General features: G+C 47.3%; 1 long non-coding RNA gene across 1 annotated transcript; it reads right to left on the reverse strand.

Moving 5' to 3' along the window:
• Positions 1–10,871: 10,871 nt before the first annotated feature.
• On the reverse strand, positions 10,872–19,699 carry LOC141579496 (uncharacterized). Its single transcript, XR_012511041.1, has 6 exons — positions 19,612–19,699; positions 19,114–19,264; positions 17,939–18,062; positions 15,613–16,215; positions 12,821–15,211; positions 10,872–10,982 (listed from the first exon to the last, which is right to left on the reverse strand). It is a non-coding gene; the product is annotated as an uncharacterized LOC141579496 (long non-coding RNA).
• Positions 19,700–20,304: the final 605 nt, after the last annotated feature.

A 20,304-nucleotide genomic window follows, 5' to 3' on the forward strand; every position in this document is an offset into this window, starting at 1 on the left:
GGGTGGGAGAGGGGAAAGGGACGCCAGCCACGGACACAGGGGAGCCCGGCTGGGGCGAGAGGCGGCAGGTGCACACCTGGCCCTGGACAGCTGTGGCCGGGGCGCCGGGGCAGGAGCAAATGTCCTACCGGGCGAAAGAGCTGAGCAGCCTTTGGGGCCGATCCCCGGCTCGGAGCTGGAGCTTCCAACCCTCATTCCAGCTGGCAAAGACTGCGCATGCGCAGGAGGGCCAGAGATCCTCTCCGAGTTCTGTGAGAGAAGGTGGGGAAGCAAGGGACGGAGAAGATGGGAGGAGGACGGGAGAAAGGGAAAAGTGGAGGAAGAGACATGGACAGGAGGAGCAGAGAGAAGGCAGGGATCTGGAGGGTGGAGAAGAGTAGCAGAGATGGAGAGAAATAGTTTTAACTCTGGGGGCATCCTGAAGGAGGCAACAGTCCTGCCTGTGCACACTTCTCTAACCCTTTAAGGCCCGCAGCTCATATTTTACCTCCCTGGTCCAGCCCTCCACCCAAGGCCTCTGCAGAACCCCTATGGGGATCACACCCGTTGCTCCCAAGTGGAGCTGGGTTTCTCTTGCTCTGGGAAGCAAGCACCCGCAGGTGTTGTCGCTCAGAACTACCTTGGAAAGAGTACATATTCCCCTTTTACATGCTGGGACACAGGCAGGCAAGATGTCTGCCTTACCTCCACTGTCCCAGGTGTTGTGCTGGCGGGGAGCGGGAGGTACGAGGTCAGATCCGAGAAGGAGCATACTGCCTCAGTGTTGGTGCATAGTCCCCATCCTTCCAGGGTAAACCACACCCCACCTTCGGGGAACCATCAAGGGCACACAGTATGTCCCTGGGTGTGGAATAGCTGCCCTCAATTCCAGTGCCCAGCTTGCTAGGAAGATAGGAGTGTTACTGAGTCCAAATTCATTCTCCTTAGTGCAGGACAGGCCAGTAAGTTGGGAGACCAGGTGTTGGGGCATGGAGTAGCAACTTTCTGTAGACCTAGATGGCAAACTAATGTCCTGGAAAACCATCTCCCCAAGTCAGAATTCAGGCTCCTTTCCTACGTGCTTGGTTGTTGCAATCTTCTTGGTGTAGGAATTCTTTGTTGTTAGAATCCTTTGTTCTTGCAGCTATCTGCCTGGGTCAGATCCCTGTAAACCTCCAACAAAACAAACGTTATTTTCTATTATGTAACTTGTTATCTTTATATGAATGGAAAAGTGTTAAATATCCTTAAAGGTCAGAGCATTCAAAATAGGCTCTCCTGTATATTTTAGGCTCTAGGCAACATTGTTTTACAAGCAAGATGAAGCCTAGGAGACAGAGCACAGGGTTACAGTCAAAGGAAAAGATCTAATATGGAGTCAGATTTGTTCTTTTCTATTACCAGGGCAGAAGACACTTGAGGTTTTAAATCCCTTTAAGTTAAAAATAAGTAATACTTTAAAGGAATTTACATACATAGGTCGGAATGTGCATAGCATATCTGCAAAACACACAAAGGATTGTAAACAGTGGCATCTCCAGGGAGGGCTGAAAGAAGAGAAGATGAGGGAAAACTTCTTTCACTTGTGTATTTTTGTGCTCTGTTTGAATTTTTTTAACCACATGCATGTATTTCTTTTTCAGTTAAAAAAAATGTGTAATGGAGCAAAGGAGTAGCAAGCTCAGCAAATACAGCAGCCATGGAATCACTGAGCCATCAATTTTGATTTTAGCCAGGAAGCATTTATTGACTCTCTCCTATGTGCCCAGTGCTGTTTTAAGAGTTCTTTTATTTTTTTTTTTTTATAAAATAATAAAGTGCTATTCCTCACCCCTACCCATGGCTGGTGGAAAACCAACTGAGTTTTTATTGAGTTGTTTTCCAAGAAGTAGAAATCAGTTATAAACAGAACACATCTTCAGGGCAAAACCGGCGGAGTGGTTTTCCAGCAGGCTAGATAGCTATGAAGGGTTTTCAACAGAGGCACACAGAGGCTGAGAGAGAAAGCCTCCAGGACCCTACGAAAAGCTGCCCAAACTGCCTTCTCCATGGCACTACTGAAATAGGAAAGAAAAAATCTGACTCCATACTTGATCTGTTCCTTTGACTTTAACCCTGTGCCCTGTTTCCTAGGCTTAGTCTTGTTGGTTCTGCACCTTTTGTAAAACAATGTTGCCTAGAGCCTGAAATATACAGGAGAACCTATTCTCAAGGCTCTGACTTTGAAGGATATTAACACTTTTCTATTCACATAAAGATAACAAGTTACAGAATAGAAAATAACATTTGTTTGTTGGAGGTTTACACGGATGTGACCCAGGTGAAGAGCTGCAAGAACAAAGGATTCTAACAACAAAGAATTCATACACCAAGTTTGCAACAACCAAGCATTCCCACTTCCCATTTTTAATAAAAGAAGAGCCTGAAATCTGACTTGGGGTGATGGTTCCTCAGGACATTCTTCTACCATTTCTCAGCTGGCTTTCCAAATTAAAGTCGCTATTTCTTGCCCCAAAACCTGGTCTCCTGATTTATTGGCCTGTAATGCACGAGCAGAACAAGCCTGGACTCGGAAACACAGACATTGATAGTACCCATTTGGTATATTAAATGACCTGCTTCTACTCATCTTCCTGACGTTTTATTCTCTTGACCACTCCTGCTATGTTTATGAAAAACCTGTCATGTGGACACATTTCCACCTCTAGCCACTACCCTTCCAGGTAAGAACTGATGCCAAGAAGGCAATGGAAGTTGCTAGAAGGTATTACCTGGACAAAATAGAGCAGAAGTGGGTTCTGGCTGATGTTCAGGAGCAGGCTGGAACACCTGACAAGATGTTATAAGTACGGATAGACAGCTGGGCACCAAAGGAGAAGCTTCTAAACTTCCATGAGGGACTTGTTGGATAGGAAGTAAAAGCCTCATACTATAGCTAGGATCCCACCACGAGCTTCCAGGGTGAGTCTGGGCAAGTAATTTAAAATCTCTAGGCCCGTGCTGTCCAACATGGGAGCCACCAGCAACATGCAGGATTATGAAGTTATTCTGTAGCCAGACAGAATTATAAAAAGACATTTTATTGCAAAGGCCCAGCAGGTATAATATTTAAAAACGTTATTGGTTATCTTGACCTAACGAGTTATTTTTGTATGTGTAGGTTTCTGTGGTTTGTAAGGCCTGTGACTAATGATTCCGTTACAGTGAAGTATTTTGAAATTATGTTACTAGACACAGTATCCTCATATCACAGTTGAAAAAGCTGATACACATAAGCAAGGTGATCTGACTTATTAGTTATGAGCAGGGGCTCTTGGGCCAGCCTGCCTGAGTATAAATTCTCACTCTGCCCCCAGGGGTTTCTGTGTGAATCTTGGACAAATTATTGTTGTTTTTGTTGTCGTTGTTATTATTTGTGCCTCTTTTTCCTTACCTTTTAAGTAGCGAGGAATATGTGGACTCTATCTCCTACTGTGTTGGCAGGATTAAATGAGTAAACGTCTGTGCTGCCCACTTCCCTGGGTTTCAGCATTCTCCAGGCAATCAGTGCCAAACTCAGAGGCATTCTCCACTGTCTTCGTCAGTCTGGGATGCTGTAACAAATTACCGCGTGTCGGGTGGCTTAAACAACCAGCATATTCCTTATGGTTTGGAGGCTGAGACTTTCAAGGTCAATGTATCCTTGAGAGGATTGCCAGCTCGAAGATGGCTGTCTTCCCAATATCTTCATATCCCAGAGAGCAGAGAGAAGCAAGCACTCTGGGGGCTTGCATAAGAACACTAATCCCATTCATGAGGGCTCTACTCTCATGACCTCATTTTATCCTACAAATCACCTCCCAAAGGCCCCGCCTCGCAATACCATCACCCTGGGAGATTGGGTTTCGACATACGGATTTTGAGGGGATGCAAACATTCAGTCCACACATCGGCTAAGTCTCCCCAACATGCAGTCATCAAACCTGTAGCTAATTTCAAAGTAATATTTATATCTCTCTGCCCATTTCCATTCCTACATCCACTATCACTGAAGCCCTGTTACATTTTATTCCTTATTTTTTCTGGTAGAGATTTAATTGATTCCTCTAACTCCAATGCTCCCCTCGTTCCAGTCTGCTTAACAGCCCTGCCAGGTAAGTCTTCCTTAAAACACCTTCCCATTTCACCTGGTTGTTTTTTAGGTGTAAATGTCAGAATCCTCTCCACACCCCATCCTATACCTTTAATCCGTTACACTACGGCTCACTATGTTATTTTCCTTTTACCAATGTAAGAAATTTCCATAAGCTTAAGAGCTTAAACCAGCACAGATTTATCAGCTTATGGCTGTGGAGGTCAGAGATCCAACACAGTTCTCACTGTGCTAAATTCAAGGTAGCAGCAGGTTTCCTTCCTTCTAGAGGGTCTAGAAGAGAATATTTCCTTGTTGTTGTTTTTTTTTTTTCCAGTTTCCAGAGGTCACCCACCTTCCTTAGCTTGTGCCCCACGACTTCCTCCATTTTCATGGTCAGCAGCCTTTCTGAACATTGCTCTATGGCTACACCTCCCTCTGAATTTAAACTCAGCTGGGAAATGTCCTCCATTTTAAGGAACCCTGTGAATACATTCAGCCCACCTGGACAATCCAGGCTACTCACCCTATTGTCTCATCTCAGGATCCCCTTGTCCCATCCAATTCAGGCATTATTGATGTGGCTGCGACACTCACCTGTGTAACATTTCCTCTCATGAGCATTTTATGGTTCAAGGGACTTATGAATGACTTTTTGTTTTTCTTCCTTAGCCTTTCTGCATTCAGTATGTCTGGTGGATTATATGAATCCTTTTTATTTGTTCCCCTGCACTAATCTTTAATAATGTATCATGGGTTTAAAACGCTAACTGATAGACAATTTAGAAGACAGAAATCCTCTAAGATTTTTGTCCTAAAATATCTGTCATGCATTTTGCCATGTACAGTAACATGTCACAGGTGGCTACCCTGTGGCCGGGGAGGGACATGATTCTGCCATCACACTCCCCTCATTTTCACCAATGTGCTGATCACCTAACCAAGGATCTATGCTCCCCACTTCGCTCACTTCCTCCTCCTTTCCATTGACTACCCTGTTCCCATCACTTCCTTCATTCAGCACATCAGTATTTCATGACCATATTCTTCTCTAAATGGAAAGGGTATCTTGAATCTAATGTCTTACAACTCTTCTTACTGTATATGCACACACTGACCTGCACAGAACCCCGTCCAGCTCTTTATTTTCCTAGAATCTCCCTGAGGAATCAGTTCCATGATGATGGTGATGATGATGATGATACTGACAATGATGACAGGGACCTCTCAAGGATTCTGATAAAGAGGGAATCAATAAAGGGAGGGAATCATTGCAAAATTGCCCCAGAGACAGGCTTAAATGTAAATAACTGCTATAGTGTTTAATGAAATTGACTAATATATAACTATTTTTAAAACTTTATATCACTGAATTTAAAATTTTAACGGGAATTCTCATTCACCAGTAACCAAGATTCAACTCTAGGACCAAAGTCTAAGGATTTTGACCTTCTAACAAATTGTCCACTAGCCTTTTAAACACGTGATCCTTTTAAAAACTTAGTGCTGGGCTGAAAATAAGCAGGATTCATATAATCTCACCAGACACAGTGAATGTGGAAAGACTAAGGAAGAAAAACAAAAAGCCATTCATAACGTCTTGAACTTCACGTTGCTCACAGGAGAAAATGTTAGCCAAGGTGAGTGTCACATCAACATGACGCCTGAGTGGGATGGGGAAGCAGATCTTCCTCATCAGACATTTATGCTGATTTGTTAGATGCCAACACAGTTTCCTCATTGGATTTGCTTCTAACAAGTATGGAAGAATTTACGTTCTACCAAAAGCAGTCTAAACATTTTCCCCTGCTGTCAGGTCTCTGGACTGAATGTCCCCACAAGAAGGACATGAATATGCTTCATAGGGAATTCTTCCTGAGAAGCAACAGGATTTTCGAGGGCAGAACTGCAGGCCCCCCATGGAGGGCTGGAGGAGGGCTACAGGGGGCACTGGAAAAACAGCAGGAGTGAGTTCAGATACTACCGCTCAGGTCGCCAAAGACAGCATTGCTATCTCTGAGGATATTACATTCTCCCAAAAGTTCCATGAGTGAAGGTACCTGTGAACACTAAGCAGGTTGTTAAGAAAGAGCAGCACATAATTTGCGTCACAACTCAATTACAGTATGTTTTGATATTTGGAAAATAATTAGCCCATTGTCCTTTGAAAATGCAGCAGTAGATATAGAAATAAAAAAGGCTGAGCCGTCTTGGAGACAACAATCAATAAACAATTCTAAATCTGCAGGATTCCTTGACGATATGCAAGCAATGAGCTAGATGTGTCTTGCAGATAGCTCTTACTGCAGGGCGCTGTCCTGCAAAGCATAGAACTAGTTTTCTCAGCAGACAGAGGGAACCAAGTCAAGATTCCAAACCTTCAGAGATTTACTATATGGCAGGAAAGATCACAAGTACATCCAGCCAAATATGAATAAATGTAATCAAATATTATCAAATGTGATTGGAGCACAGATGAAACAGAAATTCCTTTCACCTGGGATCTAGAGAGACTTCTTCAGAAAATGTGGCTTTGGAGATGTCCAAAGACATGGGTGGAATTTTGGCAGAACAGGATGTAAGGAATTTTAAAACTGATTCTAAAATTCATATAAAAATTCAAAGGATCCCAAATATCCAAAACAATTTTGAACAAGAAAAACAAAGTTGGAAGACTTGCACTATCTGATTTTCAGCTTTTTTTTTTTTTTAAACTACAGTAATCAGAAAGTATGGTGTTGGTGTAAAACAGGAAAATAGAATAATGGAGCAGAATAGAATGTTCAGAACTAAACCAACACTTATATAGACAATTGATTCTCAAAAAGGATGCAGTGGAGAAAGGATCTTTTCAACAAGTGGTGCTGGAAGAATTAGAGAGTGATATGCAAAAAAAAAAAAAATGAACTTTGATCCACACCTCACAAAATATACAAAAATTAACTCACAATGGATCATAGATCTTAATAGGAAATCTAAAACTACAAAACAGCTAGGAGAAAAAGCATAGGCTTAAGCTTTATAACCTTGGGTTTGGCAAATATTTCTTTGCTATGACACCAAAAGTATAATCTATTTTAAAAAGAAAGTGATAGAGTGAACTTTATCAAAATGAAGACTCTTCAAAGTTGTTCTAAACACTGCTAAGCAAATGAAAAGACAAGCCATAGACAGAAGCTATTTGCAGATCATATATCTGATAAAGGTCTCTCTTTGTATCTGATCCAGAATAAAGAGGTCTCAAAACTCAATAATAATGCAAACACCTGAATGAATGAATGAGACCAGAAAACACACTTCAGTAAAGATATCCAGATGGATAATAAGCATATGAAAAGATGCTGATTAAAGATGCCATTAGTCATTAGAGAAATGCTTTTAAAAACCACAGTGAGATACTAGTACACATACATACAAGAATGAATACGATTAGAAAGACCGACCTTACAAAGTGCTGGTAAGGAAGTAGAGCAACCAGAGCTGATACACACCACAAGGAATTTACAATAGTACAATCATTTTGGAAAAGTCTTTTACAGTTTCTTTAAAAAAGGTAAATACCTATCTACCATATAACCCAGATATTCCTCATCTGGTGCTTTAGAAAAGAAAAGCATATGTCCTTATAAAGACTTTTAACCAAATATTCACTGCAATTTTATTTATAATAGCTCAAGTTGTAAATAACCCATGCATCCATCAAGAAGTAAATGGAGAAACAAATGATGGCCTATCCAAACACTGCTCACAACAAACTATTCAGTAAAAACTCAGCACAAAACAATACTCTGCTATAAGACAAATAAGCTATTAATACAGCAACACAGATGACTCTCAAAATAATTACACTGAATGAAAGAAGTCAGACAACATAGAGTAGATACTGCATGAAACAATTCATACAACGATGTTGAAAATGCAGACCAATATGTTGTGATGGACAGCAGATCAATGGTTTCCAGGGGAAGAGATGGGGAGGGAGGGAGGGACAACAAATTTCAGGAGACAAGCTTTGTGGGTGATGGGTATGTTCACTCTCTTGAATGTGGTCATGGTTTCTTGGGGATATACTTATGTCAAAACTTATTAGCTGTACACTTTATACGTGTGAAAATTACTTTGCCAAGTATACCTCAAAGCTGTTTTAAGAAAAAAGGCACTTCAGTCCTGATCCACCTCAGCGCCTGATTGGAGTGACATGATCAGTCCCTCACCCTGTTTGCCTAACAGGAAGGTAGAAAACCTCTCACGGAAAATAACATATGGATTTTTCATTTGCAATGTCGGCCATGTAATAAAGAATTTCAAGACATACAACATGTCAAGACTATATAACGGATAATATGAGAATAAGAAACATTAGACAAAGGATGCAAACCCCCAGGTGATGTAGGCATCAGAGTTACCAATAAAGGCTATGAAATACTTTTAATATATTCAAGAAAATAAGGAAATTATGGGAGAATAGATAACAGGGTAAAGACTTTCACCAGAGAAATATACTGGAATGTATTTTTAAGAGAAATCAAACTGATACTCTAGAACTGAAGCTTTCAGCTCTGGAAACAGGTAAACAGAGCTAATTTGGATCCCTTTTAAGTAAAACTTTCAGTAATACCGGGTAAAATACAACAACAAATGTAACACAGAGCTAACTATGGAAAGAGAAGTTCCCAGGTGACAATACAAAGAGGACACTTAAAGCCCACAGTGGTAATCTTGTGAGCTGATGCCACCAGACCCTGGAGGGAAGGGGTTTTAATCTGCACATAGAGATACAATGTCCATTTAGGAAAAACGGTCCATACCAGATGTAGAAGACTCTTCCTTTATATCTATATAGGCAGATACAGAGATGTAAAGTGGCAGCAGAGGTCACAGTGACACAGGGCCCTGGGCCAAGGAGTGTGAACACCTCTGCAAGCTGGGAAAGGTAGGAGGACGAATCCCTCCCTAGAGCCTCGGTGTGGAACGTAGCCTTGGCCACACGTTGGTTTTAGCCCATGACAATGACTTTGCACTTCTGCACAATAGAAGAGTGAGACGATGAATGTGTATTGCTTTAAGCCACTGAGTCTGTGGTCCTTTGTTACAACAGCAAAAGGAAAGAAACTCAGGAACCAACATGAACATGAACCCCAAGCTGCCTGCTCTGCTGGCAGGAAGTTCTTTGTCTCTGATCCTGAGGGAGACTCCTGTCTTCTGGCAGCATCCACAAACTACCTCATGCTAACTTGACAGCTTGCAGATGGTTAAATCTTAACCCTGCACAGTTCTTGATATTTAGTTAATAAAAATGATGGTGTCATCAAGGGTATTTTTCCATCTTTTAAATAACCTTCAGTCTTCTAATAAAGCTACCTCTAATTGAGAGACAGTGTAAATAGTTTTCAATCTTCATAATAAATAACTGTGGTTTTATTTGGTTGTTTAAATTATGAATAATAATATTCACATTAGTAAAAGTTATTAAAATCAACATTGTTTAATGAAAATATGATTTCTTTTTGCATGAACATGTATTAACTACAATAAATGTTCCATGCTTTGTTCTACGATTTACTGTTAGAGCCTTAAAGCATAATATTTTCCTCAAAAGATATTATGGCAAAGGGATTTCTTTTGGTGGAACAGTTCCTACATCAAATCTGGTGCATGGCTCAGGCCACTGGGAACCTAGAGATGATAGATATTAGGAGGCATTATAAACACAAAATGATTTTTAAAGGAATTAAACAACTGGATGTGTGAAAACAAAGAATCTGAGAATATTCTAGTGAAATAAATGTATTTTTCAGCTTAAGCAAGACACTGGGTGAATAAATCTAAATGAAAAAACCACCCAGAGATCAGCAGTGGGTCATGCATGCAGTGTGACTGATCAAAACCAAGTTGTTTCCAAACCAGTGTGCAGGCTTGATGCCTTCATGAATCAAGTCTGTGTGGCACCAGGCCATCTCGAATACATGTTGATGAGGTATTTATAAGCCCTTCACCATCCCAGCACAAAGCCCACACATGAGCCACAAGACCATCACCTACAAATCTGCAAAAGACACAGCATGGTGAATAGCACTTTTCTTGTTCAGTAGCCGGTGGCAGGGCACTGTGAGCAGACAGAGATACAGGGACACAGAGACACAGAGGCACTTCCCCTCACTCAGCTGATAACCTTCCGTGCATTCCTGGGGACAGGATTGTCATAAAATGCACCATGGATTGATCCTCCTCCTAGGAAAGGAACGGTAGGTCTGTCCTCAGGTTGGAGCAAGGGTGGCCGGAGGATCTCAGAAGAGCTGTTTCAGCACAACCAATAGAATTTTCGGCCACCGTGACCACGAGAGACAGGTCTCCTGCCATCCCGGTAGGCACTTGGGCTCCTGAAAAAAGCTGGGCTCAGTAAAGGCTTGAGTAGAAGGCACAGACCTGAGGGATGGCCCAGCAAGAGACAGGAGGTAGGGCCTGGTTTATACTGCTCTGGGTGTATCCCAGCCTCATCCGAATACGAAATCAGAAATTTGCAAAACAGCAGAGCTGGGATGGATCATCTACTCCAGACTCCTCACATTACAGTTTAAAGTGTGGCAGCCCTGGGAGGCAAAACAACGTGCTAAAGGCAGAACGTGGAAGAGGCAGCGCGAGATAAAATGCACCGTGCCAACCCCTGTTCAAGGATGCTGACACTGAGTGTGGGGCCAAGGTTTCCAACGAGGAGAATGAGACAGTGTAAATACTTTGTTCCCCCCAAAACCCCAAATATTTTTTAATGGCACAAAACTCACCTTAACTAGCTCTCTTCTGAGGGCGCTCTTTTCTGCTTCTTCGTCTTTCTGTCTGTCTCCATTTCTCTCTCTCAGACAAAAACACATACAATTTTGTGAAAGAGGACTTCCTGCCATACAAAGACAAAATTCATATCTTCAAAAAGACACCTGACAAAGCACGTTTCTCAATTCAAGTATTTGTGTGGGGTCTGGGCAACTGGCTTATTTTCTAGAATATTCGGTGGTTCGAAAATCAGATCATCTTCCCCAAAGGAAGAGTTCTGGTCCGTGTTGATGAAGTTGGGGATGTCACATTTGATGAGCAAGTTCGGCTCCTCCTCTGGCCACCTGCTGCATCTGATGGCTTCCTGGAGCCGAACATCACTGTCAAGGGCTATGGTTGGGATACCAGCTTTGGCCTTGTCGAAGTGGCCCACTTCATTGACGTAGCTGTGAAAGATGGACCTAGATTCGTCATTGACCTGCCAGAGAACATCTGGGGCACCAGCGGTCTCCCAAAGTCTGACACAAATCTGTTCAGTCTGAATCTGTTCTCGGGAGACACTGCATTGCTATAAAGAAAACCAAAATAAAATATCGCTCACACTCTAGCTCGGTGACCTGAAGAATCATAGTTTTTGCCATCTACTGAGAGCAAACCCCTGCAGAGAGCATGCTGACAAGCACTGGAAGTGAAAGACATCACTTCTGAACACATACAATTACACCCAAGGCAAAAGTCTCAAGTGAGGACCCTTGGACAATCCTGAAAAGACATCGCTCCCTGAGAATCCTCAATATTGGTGTCTCGCACACCAGTGTTTCTCAGTGGGACAATCAGATCATCTTCATCAGATTTAGTTAAAGTGCTTCTTAAAATGCAGAATTCTGGTGTGCCCACCCTCAGAGTCTCAGAGGTAAGGACGGGTAGTCTGTATTTTCATAGCCAACAAGATCACTAAACATGCTCAGGTTTAGCACAGCGGTCTACATCGGGTCACCTGAGCATCGACAATGCTGTCTCATGTGGTGGGGTGGCCATGTGTGTCAGGGTGCTGTCCTACCCACGTGACTCCCCTGATTCTCAAAACTCACAGTGCAGCCCCATTGGGCAAGAAATACCACCATTTCACAATGCATACTCAAGGCGCCCGACTGACAGATACAATCAGTGATAGGAGAGGGGACAAAACTCAGCTTCCTGATACCTTCTATCACTTACTGTGGGACAAATGATCAATTCAATGGTAATAAATTAGTGAATGAGTGAATAAGATGACTCGTTAGTCCCACGAGTGCCTGGAAGAGCGAGCCTGGGCACACTGAGAACCGTAACAGCCCATCTACTTAATTGCCATCCTCCCCAGATCTATGTAAAGGTTACTACCACGCAGGCAGTGTCTCCTGAAGGGCAAGAATCATGTCTGAACACACTCTCAAATCCAGAACAGAACCTGACAACAATTAGGCTCTGGAGTCTGTGTTTAGCGAGTGTGGAATCTCAGTGATTTCAGCTCTTAGACCTTGCCTTCCCATCCCACCCCTCATGATATGGCCCCTAAGACCAGTTCTTTCAGGGCTGGGGCCACGGAAACCATTTACAGGACTGGAAGAATCTGATCATATAAACCATCTCCCAGATTATCATCAAGTGTCACCTGCATTTCAGGGATCAGTAATTCCAGAAGCTTTGCAGTTCAGGCAGCTGAGGGATTTTTATATCAGCTCTGTCTTCTACTGTGACTGCCTGGGTGACATCCGACAAGGAATTCTCAAAAGCCTGAGCTTTTCCTTTCAGGAATAATCTAATTAACAAATCTCGCTGACCACTCAACCAATGTGATGTGAAGATCAATGATTTACACAGGAGTACAACATTCACTAGGTCGTGGATTTAGAATCAGAGAAAAATCATTTGAGAAAGATTGACAGAATTTAGCTTTAATGCAAATTTAAGTATTCTTACCTTTCAGTAAATCATCTTCCCCTACTTATCACTTCACCCAAGTTTAAAAGATATTTGAGAACAGGGATGAGTGTGCCAGCAATCTGTGACCCAATAACCTAAAATGTCACCTAGGAAAAAGAGGAGTAACACATTTTTAAAAAGCATGGTGAGGATGGCGGGGCCATCCCCCAACTCCACACTAAGGAGCTCTGAGTAATAGCTTTCCTGCCTGGCTGGGGCATCAGCTGATGTGAAAACCCACCCAGAAACCTCACTGTCCAGCAACTCTTCCGTAACACAGGCTACACTTCCTCAGAATTAAGAATTGGGTCAAGTAACCCCTTCGCTGAAGAATAAAGACAAAGGAGAACAAGAGGTTTCTGCAGCTCCCCAGGGGAGAGCCCAGACCTTGAGCTGCATGCACTGCGCCCACCTCCCAGGAGAAGATTTAACTGGAGAAGGGCGTTCTGCGAAACTGGGGCAGCAAAGTTTGATATGGGAACAAATTGACCAGCTGGCCAGGGACAGCCCCCTTCGTCGCTGCCTTGGCAGCTGCCTCCGCCCCCTCAGCACATCCTGCCCACCTCCAGTGGCTAAGCTGTCAGGGAAACTGTGCTTTGGGACCTGGGGCAAAAGAGGCTGCCCCCAGGCCAAGCTGCGGAAGAGATGGGAGCTAAACCACCAGCTCCCAAGCGGCAGGCTCCATACCCCAGCCAACACCCCGCCGCCCCCTCACCCTACTGCAACCCCGGGGCAATATGACCCGGAGAAACGTGACCTTGGAACGAGGGTCGGCCACGTCAGGCCTCCAGAGAGATGGGAGCTTATCCTCCACCTCGCCAGGGGCAGCCCCTCTCTCCTCTCCAACACCTGATCTCACCGCGCCCACCTCCCAGGAGCAACCTGACCGGGTGTGGGGTGTCAGGCGAATCTTGCGCGGGAGAGGCCATCCCCAGGCCAGGTCAGTGGAGAGGAGAAGAAGTGGCCCCATTAGGCAGGGCAGCCGGATATCGCAGCTGCCTCTGCGCTTCGACCGCATCGCGCCCTTCTCCCAGGAGCAAGCTGACCTGGAGACGGGCATCCGGCTTCTTGGGCAGCAGAGGACGCCCCCAGGATTGGCAGCGGGGAAGAGGAGAGCAAATTGACAGGCTCAGCGCTGCAGGTCTTCTACCCCCGCCGTCGCCACCCCCGCACCTTAAAGGCACCGCCCAGGGCACCCCTCCCCCAGCAGGTTGAATGGGACAGGTGTGTCTGGTGATCTGGGGGAGGAGAGGCCACTCCCACACCAGGCCTTCGGGGAGACGGGAGCCAATCCTTCAGCTCCCCAAGGCAGCCACCTACCCCCGCAGCAGCCACCTCTCTTGACCCCTGACCTCACGGTGGCCTCCTCTAGGGAGCAGGCTGACCTGGAGATGGACGTCCGGCGAACTTGTGACAACAGAGACAGCCCTCAGGGCAAACCATGGGGGGATATGGGAGCAAATGGACCGGCTCCATGGGAAAACCTGCCGCTGCTGCCACCACCCCCAACGTAACACGCCCGCCTCCCGGGGTCAGGCCGACTAGGATACACGTGTCCCGTAACCCAGGGCAACAGAGACCGCCCCTAGGACAAGCCGCGGGGAAGATGGGAGCAAATGGGCCCGCTCCCCCGATACAGGCCCCTGACCCCCGCCACCCGTGCACCCTGACTACCCTGCCTCCCGCCCCCAGCAGGCAAAGTGGGACAGGGGTGTCCGGGGACCTGGCGCAGCAGAGGCCGCCTGCAGGCCACGCGGCACAGACATGGGAGCTAATACACAAGCTACCCCGGGGCAGCCTCCCTATCCCCGCAGCCACCACCTTACCAGCCCCCTGACTGCACCGCACCCATCTCCCAGGTGCAACCTCACCTGGAGTCGGACCGCAGGCAAATCTCCGGCGGCAGATGTCGCCCTCAGGCCAGGCCGCGCGGGACAGAAGAAATGGAGCTACTCCCTGGAACGGACCCTCTCCCCCTGCAGCCCCCGCCGCCGCCTCCCAGGGGCAAGCTCACCTGGAGACCGGCGTCCCGCCTCTACGGCAGCAGAAGCTGCCACTGGCTCCGCCGCAGGGGAGAGCTGAGCGAACTGATCGGCTTCCGCGCGGCAGCCCCCCTAACCCCGTGGGCCCCGCACATTAATGGCACCGTCCCCACTCAGCAAGCTGAGCGGGACAGGCGTTTACGGTGACCAGGGGCAGCAGAGGCCGCTCCCAGGCCCGGCAGCCGGGAGAAGGCAGCTATTCCAACAGTTCGCCAGAGGCAGCCGCGCTCCGCCCCCCTGTCGCTGCCGCTGCCCCCTGACCTAACCGCCCCACCTCCCAGGAGCAAGCTTACCTGGAGTCCAACATCTGGCGAATCTCCAGCGGCCAAGGCCCCCCTAGGCCAGGCTGCAGGGAAGAGAAGAAATCGACCGGCTTGCCCGGGCAGCCTCCCACACACCGCCGCCTCCAACGCCCCAAACGATTGGACTAGCCTCCCGGGGTCAGGCTGACTGCGAGGATGTGCACTTGCCTTCTAATCCTGGCCACGTGCCTGAGCACCTCCCTGCATCCCTACACTCCCCGCACCTCTGCACCCCTGCCACTATCTGCACTTCTGCACTGCCTGCACTTCTGCACCCCTGCACCACCGCATCCCCTGAACTGCCTGCGCCCTCCACAGCCCCTGCACCCCTGTCACCAGTTACACTTTTGCACTGCCTACACTCCTGCACCCCTGCATGTCCCACACACCACCTCTTGGGCCTGTGGCAGAGTCTCTGCTGTTAGACCAATGCACAGGAACTCACATCTTTGCCAGTATATGATGCATCAGTGGACGTCTGGGGTTGGCTGCAGGAAGGTACATGTTCCCGGTCACTAGCCTGGGCCACTAGGGTGATCTCTCTGAGGTCACCAAGGGCGGGCTCAGAGATGGTGTTTTCCGGGAAGAGAGGAGTTGAAACAGGTCTTGAGGGCAGAGCTGTGCTCACCAGGCCGTCCACGCTTCATGTTTTACACAGGGCTTCGGAGAAGTGAAATGGATCCAGCCAAGTAAGACCGGCCTGCTGTACGCCCACCTCAGTCCTGGGCTCTGAGTCAGACCGACTGGCTCCCACCCTCACGGCCCAGTTTTGGTACCTGAATGGTCCCTTTGAGGCATCCCATCAGTTCTCAGGAAGAAGTCTGGCTGCTTCCACCCCATGGCCCTCCCTCCTGTGCTGGCCTCAGGAAGTTTCCTTATTTGGGGAAGAAGGCAGCCCACCCCCTACCCCACCCCTCACCATGCTCTCACCCAGGCTGCAGCTCTCTCTGCCCATCAGAGTCTGGAAAGCCATCCCTCTTCAGTTATGTCCCTTCTGAGATGGACTTGCTTCCACTCAATTCTAGGCGAGGATGCACCATGGAATGCACTGGGTAACAGAACCAAAGTAAATAATTTCTTCTGTGAGGTTTTCTGTTTATCTACTGGGATGGGCTGTGTGTAGTTTGCTACAGCTATTGGTGTGAGAGGCTAAAACAGCCTGTGTGTCCTTGTTTTCATCTCCCCGCTGTCTTTGGGTTTTCCCTTGACACTCCTGAGACATTTACTTCTTTTAGTTTTATTCCTGTTATTACACAGGGGCCCTACTGACATGGAGGTAAGTTGTTGGGGGAGCAGGACAGAGCAGGGCATCTGTAGTCCTGTGATTAGTTCTCATTGAGCCTATGCCTTGAGCTGTGACCTCCACAAGTGTGTCTCTTTCCCCCCACCCCAATTTGGGTGAGACAGAAGGGATTTCCCTTCTCCCAGGTTGGTTAGGCTCTGGTAAAATAATTTCTCATTAAAAAAACAAACAAACAAAAAACAACTTCCCCAAATGAAACAGAATGTTTTGGGTATATTTCAATAGAGTTATTTTCTCCTTTCCAGGCAGGAAGCATGAGGAGTTATCCTCTGAGGCATTCATTCTGAGAACAGGACACGGTCCTGGAGGTAAAATGCATGAAAAAGAGCAGGGGGCCCCTCTGACTGGCCCCCTGGAGTTGTCACACTCGGACTTCCCCATGCTGAGATTTCCACTGGCCTCAGGGACCTGTTAAATCTGCCTGCCCTGGGGGTTGTTACAAAAGCGGGTTCTGCCCTGGGAGCTGTGACTCACCAAGCCTGCCTGGCTGCCTCTCTGTGTTGGGAGCAGATTTTCCCCTCATTTTTCTGGGATCTAAGAAGTACAGTGGGATTGCAGCTCCCTCAGCTCTGGTGTTGTTTTCAGGACAGAAGGAGAAATTTCTGAGCTCCACAGGAGCTGGAACAAAGGCTGGAATCCTCCCCTCCTCTGCCTCCGTGCAATAAGTGGCTGTGGTTCTAGCAGAGTTTCTGAAGATGTGGATTTAAACACACACATCCCAGCCCCTACAGGAGCACACAGTCCCATAAATCCCCCCAGTTTCCACTGGTAACTACTGAGCTGATGGGGACACGGGTTTCGGATCCACAGAGGCCTGACTGCACTACTTGCTCCGTGGCCTATTAACGTGGTTGCTCTGGGTCTTGTCTGAAGTGGCTTGCTTACCGCATCTGGTACATGGGAAACACAAAATAAGTTCTAGAAACTTCACTTTTTCTCCCTCCAGGGCCTTCAAACATAGAAAGTATTAAGTGAACTCAGACGGCCTATTCACCGCAATGAAGTCCGTCCAGCCTGGCTCTCCTGAGTGATGGGCACTGACTTGCACCTTAACTCGGAACAGTAGGGGAACCGCCTTCTTCTAACTGGGCCTCTCCCCACACCGGGCACGCCCTCAGCTGAGACGGTGTCAACTCCCCCATTGAGGTGTGTGCTGGTGGCTTCAGTGTGACCTGGCCCTGCCGGGATATGAACCTGCAGTGAGTGAGGTGGAGGGTCGGGTGGAGAGGGGTCCCTTCTGGGGTGGCAGGGGGCCCGGTAGCACCCAGCCCGGCCTGGTGCCTGGGGCTCCCTAACACCTCCTACAGCTCCTGGGTTGGCTCCGGTCCTGGCCAATCCATACACCCTCCCAGCATCTTCTCATTAAGTCCCTTTTTGCTTTTATCAGCGAGAAGTGGCTTCTGTTGCTTGTTCAGTGAAACAGTACATAGGGAAACCAGACTATTTCTAACATCAGTAAAATACCAACCTCAGTTATCTCGCCGGGCAGACCGTGCAGCACAAAGGCCTGCAGAGGGCTGTGCGAACGGCTTACGTGAAGGGTCCTCATCATCTGTCTTCAGAGATGCAGAAGCTGGTGGTTCAGGTAAAACCTCAGGGAGGGATTGAGGAATCCAAAGCTGGTTGGTTTCAAAAGCTAACTGGTCAGACCAGACCCCTGAGCTGTGGTCAGAAGCCTAGCTCAACATCACGCAGACTCAGCACCATAAGTGCCAGGTGGGGGTGGTGGTGTTCCCTTTGCAGGCTCTCATTGGGGATTCACTGTAGTCCCTTAAATGCAGCAGAGATTCCAGCCCCCTTAGCCCCCACCCTGCGTGTTCCATGACACAAATCCCGGGAGTGTTTAATTTTCATCTTTGTTTAGGAGGATGAAGGAGGGGCAAGAGGAGACATAAATTCATACTGACTGACACAAGGTCACAGCCAGTACCTCCTCCTTGGAGAGATATGTGCTCCCAAATTGGTGGCTGGGGGGCTGGGTGGAGACCCTCCACTGGTCCCAGAGGGACTCCCTCATCTGGCCACAACTGATGGGTTGGACAACAGATCCAGAGGGAGACAGAGCATCTTTCCTGGGAATTTGGAACTGACACACAGAAATCAAGTTCACTCATCTGGGGATTGGCGAGGGGCGGTGGTTGGAAGTCAAATGAAACCAGAGCATGAGAGAAAGTTAGAAGTGAAAGAGAGAGAGACAGAGAGACTGAGCTTGTGAGAACAAATAGTCAGAAAGAAGGAAAACAATCAGGGGACAGAAGAATTCCAGCTCTTGACTGTCTAGTCTGTCCTAGCCCATCAACGACCCCGCGGGATGGTTAATAAAATTCCAGTTTTGCAGGTAAGGATAAAGGCTGAAAGATGTGGGGGCTGGGTTTGGGTGCACAGTTAATTCAAGTGCCGCTAGACCCCTCATTTCCCATTGCATGAAGGCACTGTAATCCTCACTGGGACCCCTGCGGTCCCCTGACAGCCCAGCACCCTGATCAAATGGCCCCTGCGGGAGTGGGAACCCCTCTGAGAGTGAAGAGTTCCCTGAACCGAGATGCCATGCATCAGCAGGCTCCTGCACACCCCAGGTTAACATCTCCCCAGCTGTGCAGTCTCCCGACCCACTTCCCTCCCTGCCAGGCACCCCTTCCTTACCACCGAGTGTACTGCAGGAATTCAGACACAGGGATGCCCAAAGCAACACGAGCCCACCGGCTATACAAACAGCAGACTCCCAGCCCCACCTGGGTTCCGAGGGGACAGTAGGCGTCCTCAGCTTCCATGTGTCTAAGACAATCTTCTTCAGCTGGAGGTTATAGAGAAAAATAAAAGGTCCAAAACATAGTTCAGTGAGGAATTCCTCCAAGGACCTGACTCCAGAGAATACAACCAGGGGTCCCTACCCCCCGGACTTGGGGTGAAGGTGGATTATTGATCAGCACAACCTCCGGTGGCCCAGCTCCTCAACTTGGCTGCCCAGAGTGGGCTGGGGGAATGGGTAAAGCCAGGGCACTCAGGAAGAGCACAGAGGACCTGATCTCCCCTCTCCGCACTTGTAAACCCTTCCTCAAATCTCAAGGCATCTGACAGAGAGCAGCCACCACAATAAGGAGATGCTCCCATTTCTTCACTCACTCCAGTCTGTTCACTTACGTGCTGAGCATCCACTGGGTCCCAGGACATGACACAGAGAATGGCCGATGGGACAGGCTTGGTCCTTCCCCCTGGACCCTGTTCAATCTGATGGAAGAATGATCACTCATAGAGTTTTTCAAAATTATACAGAGACCAAAGACAAACTGCAGAGTGAACCAAATTTAAAAATATATATGAAGATCCCCCAGTCTCCCCGCCTAAGGTTAACAGCATAAAGCAAAAAGATGTTGCCTTTGATCACCAAGGAAGTTGTCACCCCCTCTCAGGTGGAAAGGACAGTTATTCTTTGAGCAGGACACAGAAGTGCTCCATCGGATTGGACCAGGGCATCTACAGTCATTCAGCAAATGTGTATAAGCTCCTACTACGTACGGGAATCTCCTAACTAGACCAATTCACAAGGTTCTCGGGCTTTATCAGTCAACAAAATAGACATGACTCCCCATCACTGGGGGCTCAGAGTTTTAGTAGAGGAAACAGGCAGCATGTTGGGGGTAGTAAGAGCTTGGAAAAATTAAAAAAAAAAAAAGAGTGATATGAGCAAACTCCGGTGATGGCGGTGGGGTGGGAGGCAGACAGGAGGGAATAAGGCAATCCTGGCAGATCTCACGGAGTAATGAACTTGAAGCAGAATAGATCCGGAGGAAGAAGGAAGAGCCGGAGCCAGAGGCCCCCTGAGTGAGGGGGAGA

This window comes from Camelus bactrianus, chromosome 12 (assembly GCF_048773025.1).
Source record: "Camelus bactrianus isolate YW-2024 breed Bactrian camel chromosome 12, ASM4877302v1, whole genome shotgun sequence".
Classification (NCBI taxonomy): domain Eukaryota; kingdom Metazoa; phylum Chordata; class Mammalia; order Artiodactyla; family Camelidae; genus Camelus; species Camelus bactrianus.